The 20,976-nt window shown below is 42.8% G+C and overlaps 1 pseudogene; it reads left to right on the top strand.

The window, feature by feature from the left end:
- LOC112229099 overlaps nucleotides 1-20,976 on the top strand; it is a 123,668-nt pseudogene that overhangs the window by 19,221 nt on the left and 83,471 nt on the right.

The raw sequence follows: 20,976 nt of genomic DNA, 5'->3' as shown, positions 1-20,976 counted from the left end.
AAACCTTGACTTGTGTTTTTCAATGACCGAGTAGTTCAACTGATAATGGTTAAAGTTTTTGGAAAAGAAATTAACAGGCCTCTCAACCCCAGACACATCTGCCTGCAGCAAAACTGCACCTGCCCCCACATGACTAGTATCCACCTGCAAGGTAAATGACAAATCCACGCGAGGAGCAGCCAGCACCAGAGTTGAGGTAAGCAAGCTCTTTGCATCTTCAAAAGCCTGTTGACAACGAGAAGACCATATGTAAACAGCCTTAGCTTTCAGCAAATCTGTCAAGGGAGCGACCACAGTAGAGTAGTTCCTACAAAAACTACAGTACTAACCAATCATTCCCAAGAAACGCATCAGTTCCTTTTTAGTAGTTAGTGGTGGAAAAGCATCAATAGCTACCACTTTAGCCCGAACAGGACGCACTTCACCCTGCACAACCACCTTTCCATTTAGCCAGATTGATCGTGAGGCGACCCACAGCTCGTCGGTCGAACAAGGCTTGAATACGGGACAGATGTTCCTCCCAAGTATCTGCATATATCACAACATAAGCACCGCACCCGGCCAGACCAGAGACAACCCTTTTCATAAGTCGCTGAAAAGTGGCAGGTGCATTACGCAGGCCGAAACTCACAACCGAATACAAGTACAGACCAGAGGGTATAATAAAGGCAGAGATTTCACGTGCCCTACTCATCAGTGGCACCTGCCAATAGCCCTTTAACAGGTCAAATTTGCTCACAAACTTAGCTGCACCGACTTGATCACCGTAGTCCTCCATCCGAGGAAGAAGAAATGAATCTGGCTTAGTGACACTGTTTACCTTACATTGGTCCTTACAAAATCTGTTTGTCCCATCTGGTTTACTGACCAAGATACAGGGAGAAGCCCAACTGGAGAAAGAAGGCTCTGCTATGTACCCGACCTCAGCATCCAGACAACGCAGTTTCTCTGAAGAAACTCTAGAACCGCTGACGAATGGGGTCAGCATCTCCAATGTCCATATCATGTTCTATTAGGTTTGTAGGTGTATCAGAAAACAAACCTGGAAATCTCCGAATCAGATCAACCATCTCTTTCCGCCCACCAACAGGTAGATGAGCGAGAAGGCTGTCTAAAATATCCAGTGTGTCTGAATTTTTCAATCTACCCTGCAGTATGCAATCGTCGGGACCAGGAACATCTTCCTCCTCATGCACGGACCTAGCATGACAAGAACCCAGGGGAATAACGGTATCGGCCAAAATAACAGGTTTTACCGTCCTCTGTGGACTTCAGTCTCAGAGGAACGTGCATAATAGGGTTTTAACAGATTTACATGGCACAGTTGATGTGCTTTTCTCCATTCTGGAGTGGCAACTAGATAGTTTTGCTCAGTGTACTGGCGCACCACTGTATATGGACCTTGAAACTTGGCTTGAAAAGGAGAACCAACAATTGGCAGCTGAGCAAGAACCTGGTCACCTGGACTAAAGTGAAGAGTTTCAGTTCGGCGATCAAATATGCCCTTCATCCTCTCCTGTGAAGATGATAGCTTCTCTTTAGCCATTTCACCAGTGGCATACAGGCGTCGCTGGAAATCACACACATAAGATAACAGGGACTGAGGGGACTCAGGAGACTTCCAGTCATCCTGGCGAACAGATAGAAGTCCACGCACCCTATGTCCAAACACAAGGTCATTTGGACTGAAACCTGTTCTCTCCTGTGAGACCTCCCCCAGAAAACAACTACCATGAGACACCCACTTTCTCATCAAGACATCCTCTTGGAGAAAATAGCCATAGGCGACATCTCCCAACTGTTCCACAGGCACAATTTGGTCATGCAACTCTTCTAATGTGGGGTCAGTCCGTTGCGCATTGATTAGATCTGAGCGGGATACAGATAACGGGATAACAGGGAAAGCAGTGACAGACTTCTTTGTGGTATTCTCGTTAGCTTGCATAGTGACACACACAGAGAACACCTCTGGGGAAACTCTGTGCACTCTCATCAGGAATCCCTACAAATGACGGCATAGTGTAAACCCCTAGAGATGGAAACACAACAGGCCATACACTCTCACCAGCCAAGTTATTCCCAAGGATAATGTTGATACCCTCAATAGGCAACAAAGGACTCACCCCCACAACAACCTCACCTTTCACCAGTCCATAACCCAACATCAGTTTATGCAATGGAACTGACCGTGTTCAAACCTATTCTCCTAATTAGAACACTATTCCCCGAATCAGTCTCAGCAGAGGAGGGTAACACAGACTCCAACACAAATGATTCATACGCATCTGTGTCTTAGGAACTTCACTGGCACAAGGTCCTTACTTCCTAACATAGACACAAAACCCTCCATAATGAAAGGTATATAGTCTGGGTCAATATGGACTTTCACATGGCCCTGGGCATGAGACAATGTGTCAGGAGTGAACTGATGTGGAACAGGTGGTGCGAACGCCGTAGGCTTAGATTTAACGTAAGCACACGTACTGAATTTACCCCTAGCCCTGAGAACTGGACATTCGTTTTTCCAATGACCTGAACCTTGACAGTAGTGACACTCTTGACCAAAGTCAGCTTTACCACGGGAGGCTCAACCCTATTTGAATGAAACTCTGCCCGTGAACCAAAGTATCTCGGTGAGCGAGGCCCAAATCTCTCCAAACGCCCCCACTCACTCCGAATACGGGGCTCTGCAAAGACACTTTTGTGAGTCAAAACATACTCGCCAAAACCGCAGCTTCAGCGACAGTCTACTTTTTGTTTGTTAATGTACATGGCTATACGATCATGGATTGTGTCCTTAAATTGCTCTAACATAATCAGATCACACAGCCCTTGGAAAGTCATAACTGCAGAGGCGGAACACCAGTGATAAACTGAAGATAATTCTCGAGCAAACTCAACATGAGTCTGTTTATCATCCCTTTTTAAAGTTCTAAATCGTTGGCGGTAAGCCTCAGGGACCAATTCATAAATCTGTAACACAGCCGTTTTAACCTTATCATACCTGACACTGGCGGCTACACTAAGAGCTGAATATGCATCCTGCGCTTTACCAGTCAGCACACACTGCAACATTAAAATGCAATCAAAATCAGGCCAACTCCTTGCGTCAGCAACACACTCCAGCAATGAAAATAATGTCTCAGGGTCCTTTTCATAAAATTTAGGCAACAACCGTAAGTTCCCAACAATATCAAATTTGTCCGGTGAACGACCAAAAGAGGAGCAACCCCTAGGTACATCTTGGTCACCTTCCCAGAGCAAACTCTCCTCTGAGAGCTTTCCTTCCCTAACCAGCTCTAGCCGCTCTTGTTGCAGCTTGATTTTAGTATGCTCCAAATCCTGTTTAAATTCAAATTGCTTTTCATACTTTAGCCGATCAGCACGCTCCGAATCCTGTTTAAATGCCAATTATTTTTCATATTTTACATGGTCATGCTCTAGCTTCTCACGATCATGCTCTAGCTTCTCACGATCATGCTCTAGCTTCTCACGATCATGCTCTAGCTTCTCACGATCATGCTCCAGCTTCTCACGATCATGCTCTAGCTTCTCACGATCATGCTCCAGCTTCTCACGATCATGCTCCAGCTTCTCACGATCATGCTCCTTCTCACCATGCTCTCTTCTCACGATCATGCTCCAGCTTCTCACGATCATGCTCTAGCTTCTCACGATCATGCTCTAGCTTCTCACGATCATGCTCCAGCTTCTCACGATCATGCTCCATGCTCTAGCTTCTCACGATCATGCTCTAGCTTCTCACGATCATGCTCTAGCTTCTCACGATCATGCTCCAGCTTCTCACGATCATGCTCTAGCTTCTCACGATCATGCTCCAGCTTCTCACGATCATGCTCCAGCTTCTCACGATCATGCTCTAGTTGTAACAGAAGTAGTTCTTTCTGCTGTTCAAAAAGAAAACTACTAGGACTAACAGATGGAGCAGCCATTGTAACGTTACAGGGAGACAGGGAGTCCGCAGCAGAGGCTGCCCCAGTGGTAACTTCAAGAATACTACTCATCATCACAGATTGGCCTTCAATTTCAACCTAATATAATTTTTTTAACGTTTATCACTAAATTCATCCTTGTGGTGTTCAGCAACATTCAACATTCAGTTCTTTAGTATATAATTCTAACAGTTCCTCTGATGGAAAGCGAATGAACTCGTAAGACGCCATAGTCACAAGAAAAAATAATATATATATATATCTCGCTGTTCCCCTCAGCTGAGCACACTAGACCACAACCAGAGAAATGACAATCACACAGGGCACCACAGAAGAGAGATGAGAGAGATATATGGAGCTTCCCCAAAACCTACAGTAACTCAACCCTAGTCTTTGTGCGGATTTGCGGTGGGTAATTACGCACTGTAGCCCGCTGGCAAGGAAATACACCACCCGTCATGCTGGCAGATTCCCCCAAGCCATGGATGTGCCCCCGAGACAACTGCTCAGTCCACAGACACCACACAAAAATAACAAACAAAATAACCATGCCCAACGTATTCCAAAGTGAAACACGTCGTTAAGCCTAACAGAGGAAAATGCTATAGCTCCGGGTAGCTAGTGTCACTATCCTACCCAAGTCTCCCACTGAGGTACATAGCCAATTGTACTCACCACCTCGGAACAATGTCCCAACAGTGAGTTGAGCAAGAGTCTCCAGCCTGGGCAGGGGCCTAGAAACTAACCAATGTAATTTCTCCAACGCAGCACTCAACGAACTATCCACCGCAGTGACAAGTTTACCAAACAAACAAAGGCAACCAGTACTGGGCACCAAACACTAGAACTCAAACAAGCTGTAACAAAAGATGCAAACAAAGCAGCTACAGAGTTTAACATTAACTCCATGTTTTTTCCCAAACACAAGACCCATACTAGTAAGCCAAACGACACTAGTATTAGTCCTTCATAATGCAACAAAGTGCTATACGCCAAAATGTCTAGGAACCAACCTTTATTATCTCGGATGATCCCCCACTTGTCAGGAACCGGCTCAAAGTGCGTAACAAAAAAGGAGACAACGTGGAGATAAGGAATAACAAAATATATTTATTTAACTTAAGTAAACTAAATATAATCAACAATGGTGTGTGTAGTCAGTTATCAGTAGTGTGAGTGGTTGCGTGCATAAATGTAATAATGAGCGATGTTGAAAGGTGCCAACGCAAACAACCAAAAACAGCCACATAAATGCCACAACCAAAATCTGTGTCTGCATGGAGAGAGTCTCCTCAATGAATGGGGAAGAGGTGCATTTATCCTGGGACACACCGGAGCCCAGGTGTGTCCCATTTCACTGACGACCCTTCCGGCTCTGCCCACCGACATCTGTTAAGGAAAACAAGAGCAAAGAGAGAGAATTCGGCAGACTGCGTGGGAGGGTCGTCACATGGGTTTGTGCCCATAGGCGACGTTGTTGCCGGTGATGTCTGGTGAGAACCTGCCTTACAACACTTGTATCTTTTATCAATGTTTATTACGAGTATTTCTGCAAAATCACCGGATGTTTTGGAATCAAAACATTACTGCACGTAACGCGCCAATGTAAACTGAGATTTTTGGATATAAATATGCACGTTATCGAACAAAACATACATGTATTGTGTAACGATGAAGATCATCAAAGGTTAGTAATTCATTTTATCTATTTCTGCTTTTTGTGACTCCTATCTTTGGCTGGAAAAATGGCTGTGTTTTTTTGACTTGGCGGTGATCTATTATAATCATATGTTGTGCTTTCGCTGTAAAGCATTTTTGAAATCGGATACGATGGGTAGATTAACAAGAAGTTGATCTTTCATTTGCTGTATTGGACTTGTTAATGTGTGAAAGTTACATATTTCTGAAAAATATTTTGGAATTTTGCGCGCTGCCCTTTCAGCGGAATGTTGTCGAGGGGTTCCGCTAGCGGAACGCCTGCGCTAGAAAGGTTAACTCAATTTTCAGTCCCCATTAAAATATAGCATTTATTTTTCATTTTCTTCTTGGCTTTCAAAATAGCATCAGACCAAACACTACTCACTCAGTTCTAGATTGGATGGTGTCCTCAGGTCTCAGCTGTTTGTTTGCCAGAGCACCCTCCGTATTGCTTGGAAAAAGAACCTTGGAAGCAGTAATCTCTCCGGTTTATTTTGGTCAAAATTAGGTTGTAGGTTTGGAGTTTTGATCTAGAGTGAAGACCATGATGTGGGGGGTAGCATCTTGCATATGTACCTGCTGAAAAATCCAAGTTTATCTAACTCCAAATCTATCATTTTGTAAAAAACATGTTGAAAAATGTGAGAGTTCACATGCAGCTGTGTGTCTCTCTCTCTCTCTGAGGGGGGCGTGTTCAATATATTTTTTTAAACGTGCCAAATCAAAATGCTGTATTTTCAATGTTCATGTTTGTCTTTCAATATTCATAAATTAATGTAAAACAAATATATGTATCAAAATACTACTCATGTTACAGAGCAAGCCGTAAAGCTTCATATGACACAATTTTTGCTTTGTAGCACCTATAGATTAAATATTATGTAGCCTTAAAAGAGACCTGGGTAAGGCCAAAATGTCATAAATATGCCTACTTTTATTAGTTCTCAATTATGCTGTTAGATACAAAATGTCAAATTTTCCTCCAAATGAACATTCTATAGATGACATTTTGTGAATTTTGTGTGCTGTTTTCGTGTGTGTTTGAGTGATCCGGTGTGAATTCATGCATGTTGTAGAGGTGACTGGTGGTCTTGCCTGCGTAAGATGTTTGTTGGTTGCTGGTGTGTGTGTGAGAGAGAGCTGGGTCGACACGGTTTTATCAGCAAGCTGCAAGGTTGTCGGCTTCTCTCCACCTGGTAGAGTGACTGCGTGAGGAGAATGGGAATTCCCTTGGGGGATGTTCAGAATGGATGGTGGTTAATGCGGCTTTACCCTCTCCTGTGTGTGTGTTTCGATGCATAGTGAGAGTCGTTCAGTGGAAAATCATCCCATTTCATCTCTCACTAATCTTATTTGTCCTGGCTAGTGTTGTAAAGTTCATCTGTAACATGCTGCTCAGTCATTCATTCTGTTAAATCAACAACTGATTTTAGAATGAGGCTATTACTCTCTTGCTTAGGGACTTGATTTGTGCTCCTACATTAACAGTCAAACGTTTGGACACACCTACTCATTCAAAGGTTTTTCTTTATTTTTACTATTTTCTACATTGTAGAATAATAGTGAAGACACCAACTATGAAATAACACATGGAATCATGTAGTAACCTGGGACAACTGTTAAAGATATTTGGAACTCACACATGAAAGGGTTAAACTCACGTGCTACTTATAGTTAGGCTCTACAACCTATGTAAAGCGAGCTTAATTTTAAGAAGTTATTTGGCCACTTTAGTTGTGATACAAACCTTATTCAAACATATAGGCCTATGGGCTACATGAGGTGTGATACAAACCTTATTCAAACATATAGGCCTATGGGCTACATGAGGTGTGCGACTGATTCAAAGAAGTCACACAAAAAAGGCAGTTTCTTATGCTGGGCATCATTCACAAGCCTATTAGCCTATTAGTGATAGGCTAATATTGTCACCCATCAGATTATTCTTGAAATAATCTTGTCTTTACATATACTAAATAATACATGTGTGAATGTTGTTTTGATTTAGAATGTACAATTCTCATGCACCTGTCTAGAAATGGGGGCAGCGGGAAAAAATACATGTCATCTATGCACTTAAATAGTGAATAGAGGACGCTTTTCCTGTGGTTTATTTTCATGCCAGCCAGGTAGGCTATACTCCTGTTGTAAAGACAACGTTCTTAATATAAGGAAAGTTGAGAAATAAATATAGTAGGCCTAGTCTATAGAAAGCTGAAGGGATCCTCTTTTTATTAGTGGACCATCACTCTGTTTTCTTGTGCAATTGCATAACCTAGAAATGTTGCACAACATGAGCTCTCATAAAGTGTTTGATTAGATGTTTGTATACATTTGCATTGATGTTAGAGTGATTAGTGGGACAATAGAGTGCTGAGTACCAGACAGCAAGTTTGGTAGGCTACTAATGACCATCAGCAACATCAGAGCTTGGAGAAGCCGTGATTAAATGGTAATGTGGAATTTGACTACCTTCATGACTCCCGGGGGTCACAGCAACAGCCCTAGTCATGACAGCAGTACATTCCTATGTGACTGCTGAGTCATGGTTCTCTCCTCCTATGCACTCTGGACATTTGTTACTCGCTAACGATCATTAGGTTGCTAATGACCTGGTACTCAGGGCTTTATTGTCTCTCTAACCACTCTGAAATCAATGCAAATGCTATCGAAAATCACAAACACTTATCAAAACAGTATGTGCTTTTGGTGATTGATTAATCAATTTGAAGAAAGAAGTTCAACAACTGTTTGAAACTGAGTGGAAAACATGGTTGTGGATGTTGTTTCAAAGCCTAACGCAATGAAATGGACAGTGCTTTCAAAGCTGATTAATTCAAAACAACTATTTGCATATTAGAGCTTATGCATAAGCATAGGCCTATATATGATTCCAAGCCTCCCCCAAAATAAAAATATTAACTGAATTAAAATGATTTTGCCGTTGTACAATACATATCCTACTACATTACACATGGCAGAAAAACATACTGGTTTAAGATATCTTTGGTACATAGCCTAAATTAAACAAATTTAGTTAGCCTACAATTATAGTGAATTTGTATTTGATGTTGATTAGCGTAGTAGTAGGGAATATTCAGTATTTTCATAATTGGGCTGACACATTACCTTTGAGATACATAGTATCTCACCACTGTGCGTTTCCATCTCCTCCCCTCTCTCCTTCATTCCTTTCTCCTTTGCGCATTGAGATGGGCTCTCAGCAGTTTATTAAATGTATCTTTGTGGAAACACGTCACTGTCAATGTTCCCAAACAGATTCCATTTGGTTTCCCAAATTAAGCACTGGGTAACTGCAGGAACAGGGTTGGAGAGTCCATAGCATACAGGGTTTGGCCAGAATATCACCTGTCGCGTGGTGAACTAACCGCCGACATGAGCGAAAAACTAACCACGCGTAAGTCGCCTCCATTCGCTATTCAAGTGCATATGGATGATATTTTCTCTTGTCCCTGTTCTTGCTCATTTGATAATGGGCCATTCTAAATCAAAAGAAATGTTGCATATTAGTAAAGACCAGATTATATTTAGAATAGTCTAATGGGTGGACACTTGATAAGAGAACAGCGTGTGCAGCCAGAGGCATGGAACAGAGCAGAAGCTTTTTTACCACTGTCTCAAATCATCAGTAGTAGGGATGCACGATTTATCAGTGAACATATCAGAATCAGCCGATTATTAGCTAAAAATGCCAACATTTGTATTGGCCGATGTCTAGTTTAACGCTGATGTCAAAGCTGACGTGCATACCTATATAACGTAGGTACGTGAGGTGACGCCACATAACATTTTGCGCTTTACGTGCAACACAGCATTCCTAAACTAGCCGACAATGTCTGCTGTGTGGATCGAGCGATCAACAAGTAGAGCAGTCATTTGAAACAGTAACAACATTTCAGCGAGACAACTCAAAGGTGAAATCTATTAAAGCCAAGATAATGGAATTCATTGAACTTGACAATCAACCGTTCTCTATCGTGGGTGATTTAATTTTTTTTTTTAAATTTTACCTTTATTTTACTAGGCAAGTCAGTTAAGAACAAATTCTTATTTTCGATGACAGCCTAGGAACAGTGGGTTAACTGCCTGTTCAGGGGCAGAACGACAGATTTGTACCTTGTCAGCTCAGGGATTCGAACTTGCAACCTTTCGGTTACTAGTCCAACGCTCTAACCACTAGGCTACCCTGCCGTGATGTTGGCTTTTGCCGACAGGTCGAGCACCGGTGCACACTATGAAGTGCGCTATTTTTCAGATGTTGCCCTGCCGGAGTTCCACAGTAACTAATAGTGTCACTGCTATTAGCTACATGACATACATACTATGGAATTCCGTTTGGGTCTTTGCGTGTCAAAAAAGATAGTCACACTGCCAAAGCTGTACAAAAAAGTCTGCAAACACCGGCCACGAACGATGTGTTTACAATACCAACACCGCAACTTCTGGGGCAGCAAGCTTTTGCTTGGTACCTAGCTAGCACCAATACAACCAGCCTGAAACAATGACCAGTAGAAACTGTAGTCATTTTCACTATTCTTAGCAATGATTTAGGACTCCTTGTGAGTAAGTGTTAGCTAGGTTGCCACTTGTTGTTCGCTTATTGAAATTGAACTGTAGTTAATGAAAATAAATAGCTAGCCAGCTACTTAACTCTGTTGCCCAAAGCTAACATTATAAGCAGCCAGCTAGCTTCATCTGGCTAGTGAGGCCCGATAGGACTGGGTTATGTGTTGTGAAACTAGCCACAATAAGGATTAGGCTCAATAGTGGACTTTGCAGTTAGCCTTCAAAATGAAAGTATGTCATTGACAGTGACGCAAATGAAAACAAATAGTAGAATAATGCCATACTTTTATTCTGAAGGCTAACCGCAAAGTCCTCTATTGTGGCTAATCCTTATTGTGGCTAGCTTCACATAGATGGGTCTGACCACCATTAATAAAATAAACTGTCTTATATATTAGGGTTATTTTAGATGATGACACCTACCTATATAGGTAGCTAGCTAACTATAGCTACTGAAACATTTTGCAATGTCATTGGGGAAGAACATTGTTTGCATCCATGACCTGGCTAGCTTTTTTATGACCAGCACTGTAGGTGCTCGGGACAACTTTATCAGCATCATAGTATACGTATCGATAAATTGTTGTGACATATGAAATACGAGTGATAGTGTAGTCAATGTGTAATAACTACGTAAAACATTTATGAATGCGTTAAATTATTATGTGACTTTCAGTCATATTCAGGTCCTGATTGGTCAACAAGCTTATTTGACACGTGTTAAATAGTATATTTTTTGACACGCAAAGACCCTAACGGCGTTCCATAGAAATCCTGGTTGAGAATGAAACGACTGAACAAATGAACAATGAAACAGCACAGCAAGTAAGTGAAAGAAATATGTTTTGATTATGTTTTACTGGTAATGGGGACATATGTAAATGCTAACAAAATAACTTTTTGGTGTGTGTGTAACCTTTATTTAACTAGGCAAGACAGTTAACAACAAAATTCTTATTTACAATGACTGCCAAACCCGGACGATGCTGGGCCAGTTGTGCGCCGCCCTATGGGACTCCCAATCACGGCCGGATGTGATACAGCCTGGATTCGAACCAGGGACTGTAGTGACTCCTCTTGCATTGAGATGCAGTGCCTTAGTCCGCTGTGTCCGTGTGTGTGTTTTTACTATTTAACTGTACTAGAATGATTTAAAGGCCGCTAAAATTATAAATATCAATCGTTATCATTTTATTTGGCAAGGAAAATATCGGATATCGGTATGGGCCAAAAATGTAATATCGGTGCATCACTAATCAGTAGCCTATAGTCACATCATGCAGCCCATATATCTTTTGATTTCTAAGGCATTTTGACATGCTGACCACACCACTCGCGTTACAAAATACATTTACACATGTTATTCAACCATTTCATCCAAACGAGCGTCTGCGTAGCAAGCAGCTAAAATTGAACTTGGTTCTATTTGTGATGCTTGACACGCTGCAAGTCTCGCCTCTCCCATCTCCTCATTTGGTTTTTAGGAATGAACTGAGGTCCACACTCCAGCCCAGTTGGAGGTGGTAATGCACCTTAAAGTTAGTTGCCAACCCCCATATCAAGTCCGAAGAAGCCTGAAGGAGGAGAGATTACTGGAAACAAACTCGGTTTACCCTTTTATCAGTGAATGAATTGTCGGAGTAGAGGACCTTGTGCATTTCAGGTAAAATAACAACCTAATGTTTATATCCCAGGACAAATTAGCTGACAACATCAAGCTAGCTAGATAAATTGCCATAAATGTTTAGTGCTTTTCGACCTGTCCCCAAATTAATATAGTTGGTTCAGAGTTCGTTTTGATATTTCAACCTGCAAGTTCTAATCGCGTCTGATGTGGGTGGACAAAATCAACATGAGCGCAATGGCACACGCAGTGTGGTCAGCATGTAAGGTTTGTATCATTCATAACTAAAGTTGGCAAATATCTCAATCTAGCATATAGGACCAGTTTCAAATGTTCTTTTATGCTCAACATAGCCACTTCATATGTGCTCAGGAAAGTGAAAATATCCTTTATTTTATTCAGCTAAGTAAAATGATTTTCTTCTTTCTAGAAAATAATATAAAATAATGGCGAATGACTTGGACAAGATATGTTTAAGTGAATAAGCCTATGGCCATGGCGCATAGCCAGATAACATTCAGTAGGCCAACTCGTTTTCTGTTCTTCTGAAATACGTTTTTTTCATATCATGTTTTTTTAGACCTGCCTAAAAAAACTTGAGCTGGCGCACACCCAGAATTATTTTTTGTGTGGAGGTGCTGCTTAACGGCAAATAAACTATCAAAATAACATAATAATATATAATCTCCCAGTAATTTATTGGGTATTTACCAACGTTTCGGCATCACTGTGCCTTCTTCAGGTACCCTGAAGACCTTAGACCTGCCTAAAATAAATCATGGATTTATTGTGATGGTGTATATTCAATTGATTTATTCAACTTTTTAAAATGATGTTCCAAAGGCACACATCAGTAGCCTGTATGCATGGAGGCCTGGAGATGCTAAACATGTTTAATTGATGGTCAATTACCGTGAGACTGACAGTCTTTTGCTTGACAATAACCGGCTGACAATTTTAATGACCGCCACGCCCTACACCCATGCAGTGGCTTTTATATCCATTTGCGGAGGGAGCAAGTTCACTGAGCGGAGGGGTAGGGAATTGGAATGCAGCCCTTGTTCCTACTTCAAAACAAACACCTTGGCTGGTGGTTGTTAATGTTGTCATTGGACAGTTAGGGGGGGACCGTTACTAATTTCCGTCATCCCCACTATATTATCCCCCTTCAGTCTCCTTTGGCGTCTGTGACACTGAGGCGGGCAATGGAGAGGATAGTTGACCTTTTGATGTTCCCACTCTCTCCTGCAGAGTTGCCTGGCACAGAGGGCTGTTTTGCCATCAATTACAGTGCTACAAATGGACTTAGCGGGATAGCTTTTTCAAAGAAGATTATAGTGTTAAGTCCATGTTTTCGATGTAATGAAATGCTGTGACTTAAATAGCATTGACTTTGGGGTTTGTTGCTAAAATGATATTTTGTCCGAGGTGATAATAATGATGATGATAAACCATTATGGGATAAGTTTAGTTACCGACCGTGTCCACTCTAATAACCTTTGTGTCAGTGTGTTTCTATCCATGAAGGTGTCCTTTTCACTGTTTTAATCCATTTTACAAATGTAATGCTATGTCGATTCACAAAATATTGAAATGTTTTATTTTCTTATTTTGTCAGGGTGAACCCAGAGAAGCTGGAGGCCTTCCTGGCCCAAGAGAAGGAACAGAAGGAGTGAGCGCAGAGGGTCAGTGTCCTAGAGGGGACGGTGAGGGCAGGGGGTTGAGATGAATCAGCACACAAGTCAGTAGCCTTCCAGGACAGGAGTTGTTCATTTCACCTATAGTGCTTACACCCATAAAATGGAGATTTGGCACCTGCATTTACATTCTCCATTATTTACATTTTTGACTAAAATGCGATAGAAAATCGAAATAGCCTCTTATGCACCAACAGTGTGTTTTTGGCTTTGTCACTAACAACCTCACCTTCTAGATGGTACGATCTGTTATTTCCTTGAACTCAAAACAATGTGATTTTACACCATTTTGTGAGGCATCAGGTTGTTTCATCTTCAGCCTCTAATCATAATTTGAAACTGGCTTCACATTTATCTTAAGGAGAGAGCCCACTCAAAGAGAAAAGAGGGGCCCTTATCACAATCTTGCACCACCCAGTGTGATTCATCGCCTCCCTTGGCTGGCTGTTATTGTTAGAGAAGATGGCTGGTGTCAATATATCGCTCACCTTTCCATCTCGCTTTCTTTCTCTGTAGTGTTTTGTCTCCTACCTGCGCTCCGTCTACCTCATGAAGAACAAAGAAGTCTTTGATGTGTTCCAGCTCAAGCTCCAGGAGTACGCAGCGTGAGTAAGATGGAAACGGGCCATTTTGAGCTCTTAGCTGTCGACCGGTGCAGGAGCATTTTCTTCATATGTTGTAATTGTTCACATCTTCCCAGTTCCCAATACTGACAGACTGTAAGCCAGGCCACAATAAATCAAATCAAATCAAATTTTATTTGTCACATACACATGGTTAGCAGATGTTAATGCGAGTGTAGCGAAATGCTTGTGCTTCTAGTTCCGACAATGCAGTAATAACCAACAAGTAATCTAACTAACAATTCCAAAACTACTGTCTTATACACAGTGTAAGGGGATAAAGAATATGTACATAAGGATATATGAATGAGTGATGGTACAGAGCAGCATAGGCAAGATACAGTAGATGGTATCGAGTACAGTATATACATATGAGATGAGTATGTAAACAAAGTGGCATAGTTAAAGTGGCTAGTGATACATGTATTACATAAGGATGCAGTCGATGATATAGAGTACAGTATATACGTATGCATATAAGATGAATAATGTAGGGTAAGTAACATTATATAGGGTAGCATAGTTTAAAGTGGCTAGTGATATATTTACATCATTTCCCATCAATTCCCATTATTAAAGTGGCTGGAGTTGAGTCAGTGTCAGTGTCAGTGTGTTGGCAGCAGCCACTCAATGTTAGTGGTGGCTGTTTAACAGTCTGATGGCCTTGAGATAGAAGCTGTTTTTCAGTCTCTCGGTCCCAGCTTTGATGCACCTGTACTGACCTCGCCTTCTGGATGATAGCGGGGTGAACAGGCAGTGGCTTGGGTGGTTGATGTCCTTGATGATCTTTATGGCCTTCCTGTAACATTGGGTGGTGTAGGTGTCCTGGAGGGCAGGTAGTTTGCCCCCGGTGATGCGTTGTGCAGACCTCACTACCCTCTGGAGAGCCTTACGGTTGAGGGCGGAGCAGTTGCCGTACCAGGCGGTGATACAGCCCGCCAGGATGCTCTCGATTGTGCATCTGTAGAAGTTTGTGAGTGCTTTTGGTGACAAGCCGAATTTCTTCAGCCTCCTGAGGTTGAAGAGGCGCTGCTGCGCCTTCTTCACGATGCTGTCTGTGTGAGTGGACCAATTCAGTTTGTCTGTGATGTGTATGCCGAGGAACTTAAAACTTGCTACCCTCTCCACTACTGTTCCATCGACGTGGATAGGGGGGTGTTCCCTCTGCTGTTTCCTGAAGTCCACAATCATCTCCTTAGTTTTGTTGACGTTGAGTGTGAGGTTATTTTCCTGACACCACACTCCGAGGGCCCTCACCTCCTCCCTGTAGGCCGTCTCGTCGTTGTTGGTAATCAAGCCTACCACTGTTGTGTCGTCCGCAAACTTGATGATTGAGTTGGAGGCGTGCGTGGCCACGCAGTCGTGGGTGAACAGGGAGTACAGGAGAAGGCTCAGAACGCACCCTTGTGGGGCCCCAGTGTTGAGGATCAGCGGGGAGGAGATGTTGTTGCCTACCCTCACCACCTGGGGGCGGCCCGTCAGGAAGTCCAGTACCCAGTTGCACAGGGCGGGGTCGAGACCCAGGGTCTCGAGCTTGATGACGAGCTTGGAGGGTACTATGGTGTTGAATGCCGAGCTGTAGTCGATGAACAGCATTCTCACATAGGTATTCCTCTTGTCCAGATGGGTTAGGGCAGTGTGCAGTGTGGTTGAGATTGCATCGTCTGTGGACCTATTTGGGCGGTAAGCAAATTGGAGTGGGTCTAGGGTGTCAGGTAGGGTGGAGGTGATATGGTCCTTGACTAGTCTCTCAAAGCACTTCATGATGACGGATGTGAGTGCTACGGGCGGTAGTCGTTTAGCTCAGTTACCTTAGCTTTCTTGGGAACAGGAACAATGGTGGCCCTCTTGAAGCATGTGGGAACAGCAGACTGGTATAGGGATTGATTGAATATGTCCGTAAACACACCGGCCAGCTGGTCTGCGCATGCTCTGAGGGCGCGGCTGGGGATGCCGTCTGGGCCTGCAGCCTTGCGAGGGTTAACACGTTTAAATGTCTTACTCACCTCGGCTGCAGTGAAGGAGAGACCGCATGTTTTCATTGCAGGCCGTGTCAGTGGCACTGTATTGTCCTCAAAGCGGGCAAAAAGTTATTTAGTCTGCCTGGGAGCAAGACATCCTGGTCCGTGACTGGGCTGGATTTCTTCCTGTAGTCCGTGATTGACTGTAGACCCTGCCACATGCCTCTTGTGTCTGAGCCGTTGAATTGAGATTCTACTTTGTCTCTGTACTGACGCTTAGCTTGTTTAATAGCCTTGCGGAGGGAATAGCTGCACTGTTTGTATTCGGTCATGTTACCAGACACCCTGCCCTGATTAAAAGCAGTGGTTCGCGCTTTCAGTTTCACACGAATGCTGCTATCAATCCACGGTTTCTGTTTAGGGAATGTTTTAATCGTTGCTATGGGAATGACATCTTCAACGCACGTTCTAATGAACTCGCACACCGAATCAGCGTATTCGTCAATGTTGTTATCTGACGCAATACGAAACATATCCCAGTCCACGTGATGGAAGCAGTCTTGGAGTGTGGAGTCAGCTTGGTCGGACCAGCGTTGGACAGACCTCAGCGTGGGAGCTTCTTGTTTTAGTTTCTGTCTGTAGGCAGGGATCAACATAATGGAGTCGTGGTCAGCTTTTCCGAAAGGGGGCGGGGCAGGGCCTTATATGCGTCGCGGAAGTTAGAGTAACAATGATCCAAGGTCTTTCCACCCCTGGTTGCGCAATCGATATGCTGATAAAATTTAGGGAGTCTTGTTTTCAGATTAGCCTTGTTAAAATCCCCAGCTACAATGAATGCAGCCTCCGGATAAATCGTTTCCAGTTTGCAGAGAGTTAAATAAAGTTCGTTCAGAGCCATCGATGTGTCTGCTTGGGGGGATATATACGGCTGTGATTATAATCGAAGAGAATTCTCTTGGTAGATAATGCGGTCTACATTTGATTGTGAGGAATTCTAAATCAGGTGAACAGAAGGATTTGAGTTCCTGTATGTTTCTTTCATCACACCATGTCACGTTAGTCATAAGGCATACGCCCCGCCCCTCTTCTTACCAGAAAGATGTTTGTCTCTGTCGGCGCGATGCGTGGAGAAACCCGTTGGCAGCACCACCTCGGATAGCGTCGTTCCAGTGAGCCATGTTTCCGTGAAGCATAGAACACGTTACAGTCTCTGATGTCCCTCTGGAATGCTACCCTTGCTCGGATTTCATCAACCTTGTTGTCAAGAGACTGGACATTGGCAAGAAGAATGCTAGGGAGTGGTGCACGGTGTGCCCGTCTCCGGAGTCTGACCAGAAGACCGCCTCGTTTCCCTCTTTTTCGGAGTCGTTTTTTTGGGTCGCTGCATGGAATCCACTCTGTTGTCCTGTTTGTAAGGCAGAACACAGGATCCGCGTCGCGAAAAACATATTCTTGGTCGTACTGATGGTGAGTTGACGCTGATCTTATATTCAGTAGTTCTTCTCGACTGTATGTAATGAAACCTAAGATGACCTGGGGTACTAATGTAAGAAATAACACGTAAATAACACGTAAAAAAACAAAAAACTGCATAGTTTCCTAGGAACGTGAAGCGAGGCGGCCATCTCTGTCGGCGCCGGATATTATGCCTGTTATTTGTGCATGTGATGGTACTCAGACAAGTACATCATTATGTAGGATGTCCGCTAGGGCTGTGGCGGTCATGAAATTTCGTCAGCTGGTGATTGTCAAGCAAATAACTGCCAGTCTCACGTTAATTGACCGTTAAATAATATAAACACATTTAGCATCTCTTGGCTTCCACGCGTAGCCTACGAGCCACTGATGCAGACCTTTGGGACATCTACATTTTAATAAGTCGAGTAAATCCATTTAATATAACCTACACCATCATAATAAATCAATTCATTATTTTAGACCGGTCTAAAGAAACATGATATGAAGAAAATGTAGTATATTTCAGACGAACACAATAGCATATTCTGAGTTGCCCTGATCTGACTATGCCATATGGCTGTGGGCTGGCTACATTAGTTCATTTAGCAGACATGATTTGCTTAGAATTCTGTGGCATTATTTTATAGTATGAAGAATACAATTGAACATAGCTGAATAAAATAGAAAGGATGTTTTCTCCAAATGATTTCTGAGGGAGTGCGCACATGCGGCTATTCTGTGTTCAGAGGTTAACAAAGAAACAGGTCCTCCTATATGCTTAATTTAGTTATTTATGCAACTTTAGTTGTGATACAAATGTTGGGCTATACAGTGCATTCAGAAAGTATTTAGACCCCTTTACTTTTTCCACATTTTGTTACCTTACAGCCTTATTCTAAAATGTGATTATTTTTTTAACAATCTACACACAATACCCCATAATGACAAAGTGAAACAGGTTTTTAGAAATGTTGGTACATTTATTAACAATACAAAATGGGTACCTTATTTATGTAAGTATTCGGACCCTTTGCTTTGAGACTCAAAGTTGAGCTCTGGTGCATCGTGTTTCCATTGATCATCCTTGAGATGTTTCTACAACTTGATTGGAGTCCACCGGTGGTAAATTCAATTGATTGGACAGGATTTGGAAAGGCACACACCTGTCTAAGGTCCCACAGTTGACAGTGCATGTCATAGCAAAAACCAAGCCATGAGGTTGAAGGAATTGTCCGTAGTGCTCCGAGACAGGATTGTGTCGAGGCACACATCTGACGAAGGGTTCCAAAACATTTCTGCAGCATTTAAGGTCCCCAAGAACACCATGGTCTCCATCATTCTTAAATGGATGAAGTTTGGAACCACTGAGACTCTTCCTAGAGCTGGCCGCCCGGCCAAACTGAGCAATTGAGGGAGATGGGCCTTGGTCAGGGAGGTGACCAAGAACCTGATGGTCACTCTGACAGAGCTCTAGAGTTTCTCTGTGGAGATGGGAGAACCTTGTCAGAATAGAAATTACAAGATTATGTTCTAATACTGGTATGGCGTCAAATGGTGGAACAGAATAGGGGGTTCTTAGAACACTTTAATCTGTGTGTGTTCTACTGAGGATGGGCCTCAGATTTAATGCTGGCAGAAGCTTTACTATGTCTTTGGGTGATAAGCCTAACAAGACTGCATTCCATAGCATGAGTTAATGTTTCTGTACCGGGTACCAGGGGGAGATGGCTCCAGGATTGAGTTGGGGGCCAGACTCTGGTTTCTAATCAATGAGATCAGTTTTTACAGCTGAAACTGTTTGCTGTGAATTATTACTTCATCTTTCATATGCATTTTAACCTTGTGATCCATTCCATACATCTGTTTGTCATGAACATTCAGGAGGGTGGACTTCGCTATAAAATGCTGTGGCTTAGTCCTTCTGGTTGGGCTCTCAACGAATCACCTACGGGGGGCTTGTTGACAAGCTCCATTACTGCAGTAATTAAATAATAAAGTTTTCTTGTTTTGAAGAAATGTAATCTCTCCTTTTTGATTAGAATAATTCCACGACATCTTCCAGAAGGACAACCATCTCTGCAGCACTCCACCAATCAGGTATTTTATGGTAGTGGCCAGAATGAAGCCACTTCTCAGTAAAAGGCACATGACAGCCCACTTGGACTTTGCCAAAAAGTACCTTAAGAAACAAGATTCTCTGGTCTGATAAAACCAAGATTGAACTCTTTTACCTGAGTGACAAGCGTCAAATCTGGAGGAAACCTGGCACCATTCCTACGGTGAAGCTTGACGGCAGCATCATGCTGTGGGGGATGTTTTTCAGTGGCAGGGACTGATAAACTAGTCAGGATTGATTGAAAGATGAACGGCGCAAAGTACAGTGAGATCGTAAGATTAAAATCTGCCCCAGAGCGCTCAGGACCTCCGACTGGGGTGAAGGTTCACCTTCCAACAGGACAATGACCCCAAGCACACAGCCAAGACAACACAGGAGTGGCTTTGGGACAAGTCTCTGAATGTCCTTGAGAGGCCCAGCCAGAGCCAGACTTGAACCCAATCGAACATCCCTGGAGAGACCTGAAAGTAGCTGTGCAACAACGCTCCCAATCCAACTTGACAGGGCTTGAGAGGATCTGCAGAGAAGAATGGGAGGAACTCCCCAAATACAGGTGTGGCAAGCTGGTAGCGTCATTCCCAAGAAGACTCAAGGCTGTAATCACTGCCAAAGGTGCTTCAACAAAGTACTGAGTAAAGGGTCTGAATACTTATGTAAATGTGATTGTTTTTTTGTTGTTGCAAATGTGTTAAAAAAACAATGCTTTGTCATTAGGGGGTATTGTGGGTAGATTGAGGAAGAAAAACAATTCATCCATTTTAGAACAAAATTTGGACAATGTCAAGAGATCTGAATACTTTCTGAATGCCATGTATGTTTGGATTTTTTATACATTCTAAGGCTGCATGATGCGACTAATGATTTGAAATAGTTGCATGAAAGGCATAAGCTCTGCTATGTTTCTTGCACAGAATGCACACTATTCATCAGTCTCTCATTCACAACTTGACAAGCCCTTAGTGTGGCCACTGCTCCCTAAAAAAAAAATCCATGCCCTTTGCTACCATTGGCTGCAATGATAATAATTATAAATCCCTATACTGCATGTTCCAAAGCACCTTACATGGCTCTCTCAGATATCTAATTTCATATTAGCCAATGCCCATCACGTGATCTTGTTTTCTCACAGGCTTCTATCTCAGCTCCGGAGTAGGCTACAAGTGAAGACCCAATTGCGCGTGTCCTTTTCGAATTCGGATGCGCATATTACAGATTTTAGAACGGTCTACGTTTACTTTTCGTTAGCCAACAAGATGAGT

Source organism: Oncorhynchus tshawytscha, linkage group LG30 (assembly GCF_018296145.1).
Source record: "Oncorhynchus tshawytscha isolate Ot180627B linkage group LG30, Otsh_v2.0, whole genome shotgun sequence".
In the NCBI taxonomy this organism is placed as follows: Eukaryota; Metazoa; Chordata; class Actinopteri; order Salmoniformes; family Salmonidae; genus Oncorhynchus; species Oncorhynchus tshawytscha.
Note: the sequence above shows the minus strand (reverse complement) of the source record. Positions and strands in the feature narration are given on the sequence as shown.